At 43.7% G+C, this 16,196-nt stretch overlaps 5 non-coding genes across 5 annotated transcripts; all 5 read left to right on the top strand.

Moving 5' to 3' along the window:
* Positions 1 to 7,129: 7,129 nt before the first annotated feature.
* Positions 7,130 to 7,202, top strand: trnak-uuu (transfer RNA lysine (anticodon UUU)). The gene has a single exon. It is a non-coding gene; the product is annotated as a tRNA-Lys (tRNA).
* A 1,165-nt stretch (positions 7,203 to 8,367) lies between these two features.
* Positions 8,368 to 8,440, top strand: trnak-uuu (transfer RNA lysine (anticodon UUU)). Its single transcript has one exon. It is a non-coding gene; the product is annotated as a tRNA-Lys (tRNA).
* A 120-nt stretch (positions 8,441 to 8,560) lies between these two features.
* trnas-aga (transfer RNA serine (anticodon AGA)) lies at positions 8,561 to 8,642 on the top strand. The gene has a single exon. It is a non-coding gene; the product is annotated as a tRNA-Ser (tRNA).
* A 2,715-nt stretch (positions 8,643 to 11,357) lies between these two features.
* trnak-uuu (transfer RNA lysine (anticodon UUU)) lies at positions 11,358 to 11,430 on the top strand. The gene has a single exon. It is a non-coding gene; the product is annotated as a tRNA-Lys (tRNA).
* A 120-nt stretch (positions 11,431 to 11,550) lies between these two features.
* On the top strand, positions 11,551 to 11,632 carry trnas-aga (transfer RNA serine (anticodon AGA)). Its single transcript has one exon. It is a non-coding gene; the product is annotated as a tRNA-Ser (tRNA).
* The last annotated feature ends 4,564 nt before the right edge of the window (positions 11,633 to 16,196 follow it).

Below are 16,196 nucleotides of genomic sequence, written 5' to 3'. Positions count from 1 at the left end.
TTTGTTTGTTTGTCCGTCGTATATGCGGGACGCCTGTCCGTCGTATATGCGGGACGCCTGTCCGTCGTATATGCGGGACGATTTGTCCGTCGTATATGCGGGACGTTTGTCCGTCGCATAAATATATGCGGGACGTTTGTCCGTCGTATAAATAAATGCGGGACGTTTGTCCGTCGTATAAATAAATACGGGACGTTATCCTCGTGTTTGTGTTTGAACGCGGGAGGAACGGCAGGAAAGCTGATCACTTTCCTCCGTTTGGAAATATAGATTTGACAAGAGATATTCGGTTTTTCTCTTGCAAATTGTATTTCGATTTACCTTTGGTCTTGGTTATGGATAGATAATACATTATTTTATTTTATTATTATTATTTTTTTATTTTTTTTTCTCTCTCTCTCTCAGTTTTTCTCTTCTCTTATTTCTCTCTTTATTGGCCAATTTACTAACACAATTAATTTTCTACTGCATGTTTTTTATTTTGCTTTCTATTTGGCCATACTTATTTGTTTAAGTTGCATCACGGAGAAATTTTTGTGTTGATAATGGGGAATAAAATTAGTCCACCGTTAAAAGATGAATCTCCGAAAGACTTTATGATTAGAAATAATCAAGCATTTTTTACGGAGCCATATTTGTCAAATTTAGCTGGCTGGTCAACTGGCAAAACACAATTAGATCCGTTTCCCCGTGACGGCTCATTCAAAGACGCGGATTTACGCGCAGCAAAAGATATGATTTTTGGAAATTGGGGCGACCCCGATTGGGATTATTCTTACATGAAACAATCTTATAAAATTTGGAAGGACATGCAATGTTATTGGAACAAAGGTCCACAAAGAGTTGACAATACAGGCAATAATATGATTCCACAAACTGAATTGGCGGTGAGAGAGAGTGTCGTTTCTGCCGTCCTTTCTTCTCCGGCCGAGAGAGACAGAAATTCTCTGCTAGGGGAGGGGCTCTCGCAGCCTATGGAGGAGAAAAAAAAAAGGCTCTCACAGTCTGTGGAACAGCAAGTTGTCCCGCAGCCTGTTGTAGCAAAAACCCCCCTACCTCCAAAATACGAGTGTATTCCGACTCTTTCTGAACCAACAAAAAATAGATTGTACCCCGATCTGACGACTGCGACTTTGTGTCCTTTTGTTGAAACTTCAGAAGGATTCAAAGTTCATCCGTTGCAAATTTCTGAAGTGATGGCAATTTCTAAGGAATTGCCAGACCCAGCACGGTCGCCACATCAATTTGTTTCGATGCTTAAACGCTTAACGGCGTACAGCCAACTTACTGGTCGTGACTATCGTTTTATTTTGACTAAAACGTTGCCTGCCGACATTACAGAGGAAGAATTAATTGCTGAGGTTGATTTGTTAGACCCAGTGAACGACTCACCACCCGTCCGGAGTATTGTGTTTAAAGATTCGGATCCTGTTGATTTGTCCGACCCCACAAGCGCATTTAGGATCGCTGATTACGGGGACTATAATCCCGACTGGATTTGGGCCAGTCCTGGTAAACTGAAACTATTTTTCAAACAACTGACTGCCTTTTTAGTGAAGTTGTCTTCTGCTAAACAGGACATTTCTCACGCAGCGAACACAAAGCAAAAGGTGGGAGGAAGTCCACTTGCATTTTTTAATCGATTTCGAAATGCTTGGATTCACGAATCTGCGATTCCTATTGATGAGGATAATTGTTTGTTGTTTGTGAACACGTTTTTGAATAACATGCACAACGAGACTGCACAAATGATTCGAATCACTACCACCAACATTAGTAACATTTCTGTTGATGAATTGGGAAGACGCTTGCGTGAACTTTCGTCTGCTGGGGCATTTGACCACTCCAGAGGAAAAGTTCCCGCAATGTTTCAAGTTAGTTCCGCTGTCCAAAATCGCCCGCCACCCAATGACGGAAGGGACATAAAGTGTTTTTTCTGTGGGTGTCGCGGACACACGCAACGCTTTTGTAAGAAAAGAGCTGAGAGATTTCAGCGAAATAATGATAAACAGATGTTCAGGCGCTCTGATGGCCCGATGCCAAAACCCCCTCCCTTCATTCCTCCCTCTGAAAGACAGAGACCTGTTTATCCGAACGCATGGCAATAGCAATGACTGTGCCGAGAAAAGGTGCTGCATTTTTCTGATAACTTTTCACAGATTTCAATGAGTTATGCAAACAAGTCAAATGTTTTGCCCTTTATTGAATTGAATGTTGACCACAAGCCATATGTTTTTTTAATTGACAGCGGCGCCTCCATCTCATCGCTGTCTTCTACTGTGTATGAGGGACCAATTACAGGAAAAAAACTAAATTCTATAGGAATAGACAATGTTCCTGTGGTTTGTAATTTGACACCAACTTTACCAGTTACCTCTAATGATGTACCATCATTATTCAAAATGCATGAGTTTGCAATAATTCCCGATTCTCCATTCTGCTTGTTAGGCAGAGATTTAATGCACAAGATGGGTGTTAAATTGGAATTTGACTCTGACTCTTTGCAACTCATGTTTCCAGCAGCCTTTTCTCTTACGACCGACACAGGAAGTGCTCCCTTCGAGGATGTGTCTGCAACTGAGCTCGGACAGGAAGTTGCTGGGGTAAACCCGAAACTGTGGGCGGCGCATAAGGATGACGTAGGCCTACTCGACATTCAACCTTATGTGGCCAATTTGACAACGAATAGGCCTGTGTTTCAAAAACAATACCCGCTTTCAAAGGAAAAAGAGGAGGGAATTCGACTTCTCATTGATCAGTTTCTGGCTCAAGGCATTCTGGTCCCCACTCATTCACCTTACAACACACCAATTAATCCAATCAGGAAAGCAAATGGTTCTTGGCGCTTAACGCAAGATTTGAGAAAAATTAATGAATTGATAAAACCACTTGCTCCTATTGTGCCAGATGTACAGACTATTATTAATTCTATTCCTTTGGAACATACATTTTTTTCTGTTATTGATTTATGCTCCGCCTTTTTCAGCATTCCTGTTGACCAACGAACACAGCCACTTTTTGCTTTCTGTTTTCAGAATTGCCAATACAGCTGGACTAGATTACCCCAGGGATTTAAGGACTCCCCGGCCGTTTTCTCCGCTGTAGTGCACGCAACGCTGAAGGATGTCAGACTCCCTCCTGACACCTGTCTGCTCCAATACGCTGATGACATTCTCGTCACTGGTGCTTCTGCGGACCTGTGTGCTGCTGCCACTACTATTGTCTGCAACGTTTTAGCAGAGGCTGGTTTCAAGGCATCTAAAGAGAAACTTCAGTGGGTGAAGAGGAAAGTCACTTACCTCGGCCATGAACTGTCACAAGGCCAAGTTCGCCTGTCGGCGGACAGAGTCAAAGCTATCGCTTCGTTCAAGCACCCACCAACACGAAAGCAAATGCAAAGCTTTCTGGGACTGGTCAATTACTGTCGATCATGGGTACCGAACTGTTCCATGTATGACAAAATCCTGCGAGATGCTACGCTGGATGACAAAGAGGACATTACATGGACAAGTGAAATGGACCAAGCGTTCAGACATTTAAAGTCCTCCCTGTTAAGGCCTCCTGCCCTCGGCCTTCCGTCCTATACCGACGATTTTCACCTGTACGTGCACGAAGGTGGGGGCACGGCCGCGGGAATCCTGGCCCAAGAGCATGGGGGTACCTTTCGTCCTGTAGCTTATTTGTCTAAAACTCTTGATCCAGTGGCTCGGGGACTCCCGGCCTGTTTACGTGCAGTGGCTGCTGCAGCGATCATGGTACAGGATGCTGAAAGGGTTGTTTTATCACATCCACTCACAGTTCACACATCACACCAAGTGGGAACAATTATGCGAAATATTTCTACTCAACACATGTCTGCTCAACGCCGTTCTGGCTATGAGGCTATATTATTAGCAACTGATAATTTAACATTGAAAGCAACTTCTGTTATTCATGGCCCTACTGTACATCTGCACAGGTTGTTGACGGATGGTGAATTTGAGAGTGATGACCACGACTGCCTGACCAGACTCCAAACTTCGACTGCCTGCAGGCCAGATGTGTCTACATCTGTCCTGGAGGAGGGAGATAATTGGTATATAGATGGATCCTGTTTCAAGCCAAATGACAATTTATACTTGTGTGGATATGCTATTGTTGAATTACCTGATCGTGTAATTGAGGCATATTCGTTGCCATATAAATCAGCGCAAGTAGCAGAATTAATTGCTCTAACGAGAGCTTGTAAATTGGCAAAAGGTCAGTGCATCAATATATACACTGACTCCAAATATGCGTACGGCGTTGTCCATGATTTTGCTAAATTGTGGGAAGAAAGAAATTTCAAAACCTCCGACGGAAAACCAATTTCCCATCATAACATCGTGGCCGAGCTCATCAGTGCAGCACAGCAACCATCGAAACTTGCTGTTATTAAAGTACCTGGTCATAAAACAGGTGACTCAGATGAGGCTAAGGGAAACAGGTTTGCAGATGAAGTCGCGAAATGGGCTGCTAAAGAAGTAATACTTAGTCAATATGTAAATGAACAGAGCACCGAGGTGCCTATGATGAATTCGTCGCTAATTAATGATTTGGACATTAAAGTACTACAAGCTAACCCTACGCAAGCCGACCTGATTCATTGGGCCGCGAACGAAGTAAAACCAGATCAAGCTGGTATTTTAAGAGACAAGCAGGGTAGAATCGCTCTACCAGCATCCACCGTTGTAATGCTGTGCAGGCATTATCACGGGGTATCACACGTGTCAAAAGAAAAAGTGATCCAAAATTTGAATCAATCATACTGCATAGCAAATGTTCGAAAGAATACTTTGTTGATATTGGATGCTTGCTTGGTGTGTGCACAAAGAAACAGACACAAGGCAACTCGCCATGACGCTTTACCGCATCCTGAGCTTCCTTTTCAATATTTACAGATCGATTTTACACATATGCCTCCATGTGGAAATAACAAATATTTGCTCGTGATTGTTGATCGATTTTCTAAGTGGCCAGAAGCTTTTCCGTGTGGTAAAGAAAACGCGCAGACGGTAGTAAAGGTTCTTGCAAAAGAAATTATACCGCGTTTCGGTATTCCAACCGTTATAGCAAGTGATAATGGAACTCCGTTTGCTTCAAAAGTCACACAATTATTAGCCAAAGAACTTAATATTAATTGGCACTTCCATATTCCCTATTCTCCGCAATCCTCAGGGAATGTGGAACGGACCAATAAGACGATAAAAGAACGTCTGAATAAGGCGTGTCTAGATACAGGCAGAAATTGGGTTGATTTGCTGCCTGCCGTATTGACGGAAATGAGAATGTCTCCATCGGCAACCACAAAAATGTCTCCATTTGAAATTCTGATGGGTAGACCTTTCCCGACCCCTTGGGTCAGAGGTCGCGCTGGCAATCTCTCCACAGGTGACACGGAGGTGATCATTGCAGATTACGTGGATTCCCTAGTTAGAACGTTGAATGGCATAAATGGTGATGTCTCTCTCTCTCTCCCTCTTCCTTCAGAAAAGCCAACTCACCCGTTTGTTCCAGGCCAGCAGGTGCTCATAAGATGTTTGAAGCCCACGAAACTCGGTGAGCCGAACTACTTAGGACCATCCACTGTTATCGCTGTGACGAGGACAGGTGTTCTGACTGATCTCCAGCCCCAGTGGATCCATGCTAGCCGAGTGAAAGCAGCTCCATCCCAGAGGAACGCAAGCCTATGCGGAAGCAGTGATCGAAACGAGAACGAGGAAGAGAAGTAGACGAAGAACGAGATTGCTGATTGAGATTAGCAATAATTATAACTGAATCCATTAAGATTCATCATGCTATGAATACTGTTGTATCCTCCCAATATGCTTTGATGAATAGAACTGTTAAGTATTAGTGATTTTGAAGGAAATGTTTGATTGAAGAATATCTCATGTATTATTGTACTAGAATGAGTATGCTGAAAAGTATGTGATACGATAATTCTATTATAATCATCTTATCAAAGTGGCCATTGTTAGAAATATCTTTCTCCTTCAGCATACAAAACAATAGTCTATGTATGATTTTTATACTAGGCAGCAAAACTGCCACGTCTGTACATTTTTCCTTTTGTGTTTAAGCTAAACATCTGGTATCCATTAAGAGAGGACTACTCAGCCCCTCCTTTCTCAATGTTCGTTCCTTTCTATACATTGTGTGTTTGAAAAGCTCCTAGGATCCTAAGGATCCTGTGGAAATCTAACAGGATACTGCCCATATTAAGAAGCTGTTATATAACGTCTATATGATATCTATGATGTAATGTTTGATTTTATTGGTTAGACTTGTATTCTTTTGTTTAAGACTTTCACTATATAAACCCTAGACAAAGGATATTGGGTTGAGCTTCTACTCCAACCAGCGCTGGTTTATTGTATTATCTGTTCATAATAAAGGACCAAGATTTGGGGCACTTTTCGTTTGGACCATTTCATTTCCATTTCTAACATACATATAACGCAAAACCAGCAACAACACACAAAGACCAATATGCCATATACATATAATGCGAAACCAGCAACAACACACAAAGACCAATAAGCCATAGGCCTACATATAACGCAAATAGTGCGCAACGCTCGTGTGCCCAAAATTTCAACAATTTTAAAGTTTATGCAGGAGGCAAATGCCTGCTGGCATTTTTCTTTAAGCAGTCATGACAGGAATTTTCCAAATAATCACATTTCACCTCCTCAAATTACTGTTGCAAATCTCTTTACACCACTTTCTTATGTGCGTATACACACCCAAATGAAATGTCCGCAAGCACATTATATCATCAGTAGGTTCACCATCTTAAATAACGACTAAAGAGCAAATGAAGCTTAACTTACATTTCAGAAACGCGCACGGCAGGCCTTCATCGCAGCAAAGGTCTTAACTGCATCCTCTATTTCGATTCTCTGTGCCAATTCATGTTCTATGGAGATTGTTGCCAGTCCATTAACTCTGTTCCCTGTTCACAAAACGTTCCCCATTCAAAGCAATTGGGACGTTCTGAATCTTCGAAGAAGGAAACGCAATGCATTGGAGGACACTCTTTTTTCTGCGCCAATACGATTCATTTTGCTGTGCGTTCCGACACAGCATGCACGCTTCTCGAGCAAGAGCCTGGATAGCTCAGTCGGTAGAGCATCAGACTTTTAATCTGAGGGTCCAGGGTTCAAGTCCCTGTTCGGGTGAATGAGCCTCTTTTTGTGGAGCGGTACGTTTTGTTGTTGAGTTTTTGCTGATCTACACTGGCCTCGGGCAGCGACGCTACAAGGCACCAAGCCAAACGACATGCCCCTTTCAGCCAGCTGAAACATGTGTAACATGTAACATGTGGAAATCTGATCATATTTGGAGAAGTTGTGGCCATTTGAAGGTAGGCACTTAAAAAAGCTCAAAGATGAGAAAACGACCTCTAAAGATTGTGCAGTTCTCACCTGTCTCTGCTGCTGGGAGTGACAATAGGGCTCATATACATCTCATTTAGATAAGCCATACCCCCTGTGAAGCTCCCCCCTGTGCTTTACAGCTTTTTTTGCACTTCGAATGAGTGCACTTCTGCCGCACTAGGCGAAAAACAATTTTGCTGCCCCTCTATTTGCAACGTACCAGCAACAACACACAAATACCAATATGCCATATAGCCTACATATAACGCAAAACCAGCAACAACACACAAAGACCAATATGCCATATACACATAATGCAAAACCAGCAACAACACACAAAGACCAATATGCCATATACATATAATGCAAAACCAGCAACAACACACAAAGAACAATAAGCCATAGGCCTACATATAACGCAAATAGTGTGCAACGCTCGTGTGCCCAAAATGTCAACAATTTTAAAGTTTACGCAGGAGGCAAATGCATGCTGGCATTTTTCTTTAAGCAGTCATGACAGGAATTTTCCAAATAATCACATTTCACCTCCTCAAATTACTGTTGCAAATCTCTTTACACCACTTTCTTATGTGCGTATACACACACAAATGAAATGTCCGCAAGCACATTATATCATCAGCAGGTTCACCATCTTAAATAACGACTAAAGAGCAAATGAAGCTTAACTTACATTTCAGAAACGCGCACGGCAGGCCTTCATCGCAGCAAAGGTATTAACTGCATCCTCTATTTCGATTCTCTGTGCCAATTCATGTTCTATGGAGATTGTTGCCAGTCCATTAACTCTGTTCCCTGTTCACAAAACGTTCCCCATTCAAAGCAATTGGGACGTTCTGAATCTTCGAAGAAGGAAACGCAATGCATTGGAGGACACTCTTTTTTCTGCGCCAATACGATTCATTTTGCTGTGGGTTCCCTCGCAGCACGCACACTTCCCCCAGCAAGAGCCCGGATAGCTCAGTCGGTAGAGCATCAGACTTTTAATCTGAGGGTCCAGGGTTCAAGTCCCTGTTCGGGCGAACGAGCCTCTTTTTGTGGAGCGGTACGTTTTGTTGTTGAGTTCATGCTGATCTACACTTGCCTCGGGCAGCGACGCTGCAAGGCACCAAGGCAAACGACATGCCCCTTTCAGCCAGCTTGTAGTCGTGGCCGAGTGGTTAAGGCGATGGACTAGAAATCCATTGGGGTCTCCCCGCGCAGGTTCGAATCGTGCCGACTACGTTGACAGCATGCGCCTGCTTTAGTTTGTAACCTTCTGGAGGCCTAGCTTAAACTTTATAAAAGGAAAAAAAGTCACTGTTACAGGATTACCCTTGAAAAGAGTCATGTTGGTAAGAAACAGTTTTGTCTGCAAGCTAAAGTTGACAAGGCCCCTTTGTATTCAGGGGCCTGAAAACGAAACGCTCCTATTTATTTAGGAAGAATCTTGCTTCAGAGAGAATATGGTGCGTGTATATTTTCTAATCGCTAGGTGTCAGTACACTCGCTGGCTGTTACCTAGAGTGCCGCGGGCTTGCTATTTGCTACAAACAACTGCGCCTTTGACACAAGTTTACAATAACGATAGGAGCGCGGCAAGTCAACAGCATTGAAGCGTGTGAAGAGGCTTTCCAGACAAGTAGCAGTGAGTTTTTGTTCTTTTTCCTAGCATTATTTTCCTTTAATTACTATTATCATCAGTCTACTAGGCTGCATTCCCACTAATTAGCAAATATATTTTGACATAGCAGACGTTTTGACGGCCATTCTGAATCTTCGAAGAAGGAAACGCAACGCATTGGAGGACACTCTTTTTTCTGCGCCAATACGATTCATTTTGCTGTGCGTTCCGACGCAGCACGCACGCTTCTCAAGCAAGAGCCCGGATACCTCAGTTGGTAGAGCATCAGACTTTTAATCTGAGGGTCCAGGGTTCAAGTCCCTGTTCGGGTGAATGAGCCTCTTTTTGTGGAGCGGTACGTTTTGTTGTTGAGTTCTTGCTGATCTACACTGGCCTCGGGCAGCGACGCTACAAGGCACCAAGCCAAACGACATGCCCCTTTCAGCCAGCTGAAACATGTGCAACATGTAACATGTGGAAATCTGATTATATGTGGAGAAGTTGTGGCCATTTGAAGGTAGGCACTTAAAAAAGCTCAAAGATGAGAAAACGACCTCTAAAGATTGTGCAGTTCTCACCTGTCTCTGCTGCTGGGAGTGACAATAGGGCTCATATACATCTCATTTAGATAAGCAATACCCCCTGTGAAGCTCCCCCCAGTGCTTTACAGCTTTTTTTGCACTTCGAATGAGTGCACTTCTGCCGCACTAGGCGAAAAACAATTGTGCTGCCCCTCTATTTGCAACGTACCAGCAACAACACACAAATACCAATATGCCATATAGCCTACATATAACGCAAAACCAGCAACAACACACAAAGACCAATATGCCATATACATATAAGGCAAAACCAGCAACAACACACAAAGACCAATATGCCATATACATATAATGCAAAACCAGCAACAACACACAAAGACCAATAAGCCATAGGCCTACATATAACGCAAATAGTGCGCAACGCTCGTGTGCCCAAAATGTCAACAATATTAAAGTTTATGCAGGAGGCAAATGCCTGCTGGCATTTTTCTTTAAGCAGTCATGACAGGAATTTTCCAAATAATCACATTTCACCTCCTCAAATTACTGTTGCAAATCTCTTTACACCACTTTCTTATGTGCGTATACACACACAAATGAAATGTCGGCAAGCACATTATATCATAAGCAGGTTCACCATCTTAAATAACGACTAAAGAGCAAATGAAGCTTAACTTACATTTCAGAAACGCGCACGGCAGGCCTTCATCGCAGCAAAGGTCTTAACTGTATCCTCTATTTCGATTCTCTGTGCCAATTCATGTTCTATGGAGATTGTTGCCAGTCCATTAACTCTGTTCCCTGTTCACAAAACATTCCCCATTCAAAGCAATTGGGACGTCACATATGAAACAGCCAGCCACCGCTGTCAGCGAGCCGAGCCGCCGTATTCAAGCACTGAGGGCGCGCGCGCCGCGCCCATACCTCCGGTTCAGTTTCCCGAGCCCACGAAGTGCAGCGAAAACATTTTCGGTGTAACTGCCACGGTTCAGCTCGTCTGCGACAATCTTTGCGGCATCCATCTTCATTGAATTTTGATATCAGATAGAGCCGGCCAGAGCACAGCATAATAAGTAGCCATGCGGTTCACTTGGAGGGCGGGGGCAAAACCGCCGGGTTATTCAGTATGAAAATACACACAGACAATGACACGTCACGCCCCTACTGAATTCTAGAATCTCCGAAAACAAGCCGATTTCAACCTCAAAATGTAAGCTTTTAAATATACCAATACTGCTATCTCAAACATGGAGAGGCTTCTTCGTGATTTCAATTAACAGATTCTGCAAAAAATTGAAATTCACCAATTTTGAAAAAAACTCTTTTTTCTCATTTTGCTCGAAAGTTGTGCTGCCGACTTGTGTCCCTGGTTTCTGTGACGGGTCACATAGTTTTCTAATCGCTAGGTGTCAGAACACTCGCTGGCTGTTACCTAGAGTGCCGCGGGCTTGCTATTTGCTACAAACAACTGCGCCTTTGACACAAGTTTACAATAACGATAGGAGCGCGGCAAGTCAACAGCATTGAAGCGTGTGAAGAGGCTTTCCAGACAAGTAGCAGTGAGTTTTTGTTCTTTTTCCTAGCATTATTTTCCTTTAATGACTATTATCATCAGTCTAATAGGCTGCATTCCCACTAATTTGCAAATATATTTTGACATAGAAGACGTTTTGACGGCCGTTCTGAATCTTCGAAGAAGGAAACGCAATGCATTGGAGGACACTCTTTTTTCTGCGCCAATACGATTCATTTTGCTGTGCGTTCCCACGCAGCACGCACGCTTCCCCAGCAAGAGCCCGGATAGCTCAGTCGGTAGAGCATCAGACTTTTAATCTGAGGGTCCAGGGTTCAAGTCCCTGTTCGGGCGAACGAGCCTCTTTTTGTGGAGCGGTACGTTTTGTTGTTGAGTTCATGCTGATCTACACTGGCCTCGGGCAGCGACGCTGCAAGGCACCAAGGCAAACGACATGCCCCTTTCAGCCAGCTTGTAGTCGTGGCCGAGTGGTTAAGGCGATGGACTAGAAATCCATTGGGGTCTCCCCGTGCAGGTTCGAATCGTGCTGACTACGTTGACAGCATGCGCCTGCTTTAGTTTGTAACATTCTGGAGGCCTAGCTTAAACTTTATAAAAGGAAAAAAAGTCACTGTTACAGGATTACCCTTGAAAAGAATCATGTTGGTAAGAAACAGTTTTGTCTGCAAGCTAAAGATGACAAGGCCCCTTTGTATTCAGGGACACGTCAGGTAGACCGGTAGCTCGCCGCGATCGTATAGTGGTTAGTACTCTGCGTTGTGGCCGCAGCAACCCCGGTTCGAATCCGGGTCACGGCAAGATTTTCTGGGTGCCATTGAAATTGAGCTCCATGTCACCACCCCGTCCTTCAGACTTCTCTTTTTGTGCACGGCGCGTGCCCTTGATGTGCTCTGGATGTTCGAGTGAATTGAAACTGGGACCTTCTTTGAAAGCACGAGCTCTCAGGTTCGAACCCTTAGAGAAAAGACTGAAAACGAAACGCTCCTATTTATCACAAAGCTAGCACGAGCGCACCACCAGCGCGGCAGAACTGGGCCAACAAGAAGAAGAAAGTGTATCAGGGAAAGTGGAAATGTGGACTGTGCGAAAGCAACGAACATGACTTTGTCAGATGCACGAAGTGCAGAGTGTGCAAGGGCGATGGACACTGGGCGAAGGATTGTCCGGAGGCGCGGAAGGCGGATTGACTACAGAGGAACGGAGAACAGGAGAGGGGAGGGCGAGCGACAGGCATTCAACCGACTGCGAGAAAGGGAAGTGAAAATTTTTTAACACACACACACAACACGCACACATACACTGATGTACATAATGCTTCTTGCAATGAAGAAAATGCTAGCAAACCTTTATGTGTGAGTGATGAAAATTTGAATAACGCTGTTTCAGCTGAATGTCTGAGAATGTATAAAGGTTCAGGATTTTTAAGACTACCGAGATATCCACTGTTAGTTGACGGTACAATGATAGAGTTTCTCGTGGACTCGGGTGTAGCCCGGTCCACAATAAGGCCATATGACTTGCCATGCAAACCAAGATTTAACGATGTGGTGTTGGAAAGCACGTCAGCGTCAGGGCATGAAATTTCAGAAAATTTCACTGTGCCGTTACAATGCGAGACGGAGGGGGGCAAAGCATTGAAACATGAGTTTTTGTGCTCTGAAACCTGTCCGGCTCCATTGTTGGCAAGAGATTTAATGTGTGAATTAAATTTGAAACTCACTGCGGGCCCGATGGGTATTGTTATTGAGGAAGAACAGCATATGTGTTGTGCAAAATTTGAGCCACAATGGGCATACGAGTGGCAGGTAAAAGATTCTGATTGGGCAAAAATGATTTTGAACATGGCAAAAGATCGAACAGTATCAGATAACACAGAAAATATGATGCCTGACAAATTGCATTGCACGTCACAAGTTGTCTTTGAGCGTGAACCTCAGTTTGAGGAAGAGTGGTTTAACGAGACAGAAGATGAGAAAATGAAGTTTGATAAAATGTTCTGGAATGAGAATGTGTGTGCGCTTTCAGCTTGTCTGTCAGAAAAACAAATGAAGTTGTATTTGATAACAGGAATGTCGGCGCCTCACTTATCAGTAACCAAGGGCAAAGCGCAGCAGTGGGCAGATTTGGGCCCTTTTGTGAGACAGTGCATGACAGCCACAGATTGGGCTGAAAAGGGGTGCAGAAGAGTGACAGTGTAGGGGCATTCATGCTGCCATGTGATTTTGAGGTTGATGTACACAGAGCTGTGACTGCTATTGTTCAGAGTGTAATGGAGAAGCATGATCACGGAGCTATTTCTGCCACAGATATTCATCCTATCCTGGCAGAAATACCTTCAGCATTGTGGGCGAAACACAAGTATGATGTTGGATTGATTAAAAATTGTGAACCAGTGGTAATCACCCCAAAGTCTGATTACAGGCCGTGTCAACCGCAATGTCCCCTGAAAAAGGAGGCATTGCGAGGGATCCGGCCAGTTTTTGAATCTCTCCTGAAAGAGAAAGTCATCATCCCGTGTCATGATTCTCCAGTACGAACACCCATTTTCCCAGTAAAAAAGGCAACAGCTAATCAGAATGACATGGTTCAGTGGCGTTTTGTGCAGGATTTAATTTCAGTTAATGAAGCTGTTATCGCGAGAGCGCCACGGGTCCCGAACCCGTACACGATTTTGTCACAGATTCCGCAAGATGCAACATACTTCACTGTGGTTGATTTTTTAGCGTCCCAGTGGCAAAAGAAAGTCAGTTCTGGTTTGCGTTTGATTTTGACAACAAACCGTATACTTTCACCCGTTTGTGCCAAGGTTTTTCTGAGTCCCCAACTATTTATAATGAGGCTCTCAAACGAAGCCTCGAACCGTTAATTTTGTCGAACGGAACAGCGCTGTTACAATATGTGGACGATCTGTTGATTTGTGCACGAGATGAGGCTGTGTGTGTGGCTGACAGTGTGTCTCTCCTGAAGCATTTGGAAAGGGAGGGGCACAAGGTCAGTCTGGCTAAGCTGCAGTTTGTGAAGCAGAAAATAACTTTTTTGGGTCACACGATCACACCAAACAGTAAAGCTCTCTCTGAAAAACGAGTTAAAGCGATCAAAGATGTACCAAGATCAGTAACAAAGAAACAATTGTTGTCATTTTTGGGAATGTGTGCATATTGTCGAACGTTTATTCCAAATTATGCACTGTTGGAAAAGCCCTTGAGAGCCCTGACAGCAGGGAAAGGGCTGAGATTATGTGACAAGATTGATTGGCCAGCAGAAGCACAGGAAGCTTTTGAAACTTTGAAAATGCAATTGGCTCAGGCTCCAGCGTTGGGCCTTCCAGCAGTTGACAAACCATTTATACAGATGGTAGATGAAAAATACGGCTTTATGAGTTCAGTGCTCTTGCAAACCCATGGTGACAGACTAAGACCAGTAGCATATTTTTCAACGAAACTTGATGCAGTTGCAGCAGGTCTGCCACTCTGCCTGAGGGCTGTGGCAGCTGCTGAGCTGGCTGTGCTGGCTTCAAGAGAATTTGTGGGGTATTCTGATTTGACTATGATGGTCCCACACGCAGTTACCATGATTTTGCAAGAACAGAAAACATCACACTTATCTTCAGCCAGATGGTTGAGATACCATACAATTTTGCTCGATATGCCGAACATAACTGTGAAAAGATGCACAACTTTGAATCCTGCCACACATCTGCCAACAGAAGATGATGGGGAGGAACATCACTGTTGTCTTTCTGTTTTGGAGCAGGTGTGTACTCCACGTCCAGACCTGTTGGACACACCTTTGGAGAATTGTGATAATGTCCTCTTTGTGGATGGATCGGCATCCAAAGATCCACAAACAGGCCTGAATAAGGTTGGTTTTGCGGTGACCACTGAATTTGAAGTTGTAAAATCTGGCAAATTGCCGTCAACTTATTCAGCTCAGGCAGCTGAATTGGTTGCACTGACATAAGCGTGTAAATTAATGGCAGACAAATGTGTGACGATTTACACAGACTCGCGTTATGCTTTCGGGATTACACATGATTTCGGAGCAATTTGGAAGCACAGGAATTTTTTGAAGTCGGATGGACATCCGATATTGAACGCTTCACTGGTCTCTAAGCTTTTGGAGGCCATTCTTTTGCCAGACAAGGTTGCAGTCTGTAAATGCGAAGCGCACTCTAACGATAAAAGCTTTATTTCCACAGGAAACGCGAGAGCCGACGCGGCAGCGAAGGCCGCGGCAGCGCAGGAGACAAAAGAAACGACGTGTACTTTGGTATCTGTGCCTAACCCTGACATTTCTCCTTGTTTAGAAAGCATGCAGACTTTTTCCACAGGAGCAGAAAAACAGAAATGGAGGTCGTCTGGCTGCAGCCTCCAGGGGGGTGTATGGATGAGTGATGGCATTCCTTGTTTACCCAAACACTTCTTTCAGCATTACGCTAAGTTGACACATGGGTTAGACCACGTGTCCAAGGGGAGTATGGTAATGCAGATGAAAGATTTATGGTATACTAAAGGATTTACAGCCTTTGCTGAAAATTTTTGCAAAAGGTGTGTCACTTGTAACACACACAATGTGACTTGAATTTGCATTTATTATTACTATTATTGCAATGTTTGATTAATCAGTTATCATAGTATGATAAACAGAGAGGAGTTGTTATGGAATTTTCCATCTATTACCCTTCTTTCAGTGATTCCTAATTATGGTCTCATCTGTTTTCTCACTTGTAGTGAGAGGGGGGCTTGTGTGATAATTTACTGTGGTTGGTGGTCAGTGGAGGTAAGGAAAAGCAGATTGTCAAGGGGTCATCTTGAGTGCGTTTGTACTTTATAGCCTAAAGGGTTAAGGGGGCATTTACCTCTCAGGGCCAGGGAGGAAGAGAGAAGACAAAGTATACCTCTCTCCCTGAGGGGAGGGCAGAAATAAGGCCTTGGAGAACATGAGATATAAAAAAGACAGACACTGCTTCTCCTTATCTCTCCTCACTGACTCACAAATGTGTATTGGTGACGAGGATCTCTCTTGCAAGAGAATAAATACTTTATAAACTATCAATTTGGACTCAGAGTGTCTCTTACTCAGTGATGATGTTTGTTTGA

Source organism: Siphateles boraxobius, unplaced genomic scaffold, assembly GCF_051911475.1.
Source record: "Siphateles boraxobius isolate OS27281-9 unplaced genomic scaffold, OSU_SipBor_1 51, whole genome shotgun sequence".
NCBI classification, from domain to species: Eukaryota; Metazoa; Chordata; class Actinopteri; order Cypriniformes; family Leuciscidae; genus Siphateles; species Siphateles boraxobius.
This window is presented reverse-complemented; position numbering and strand designations above follow the sequence as displayed.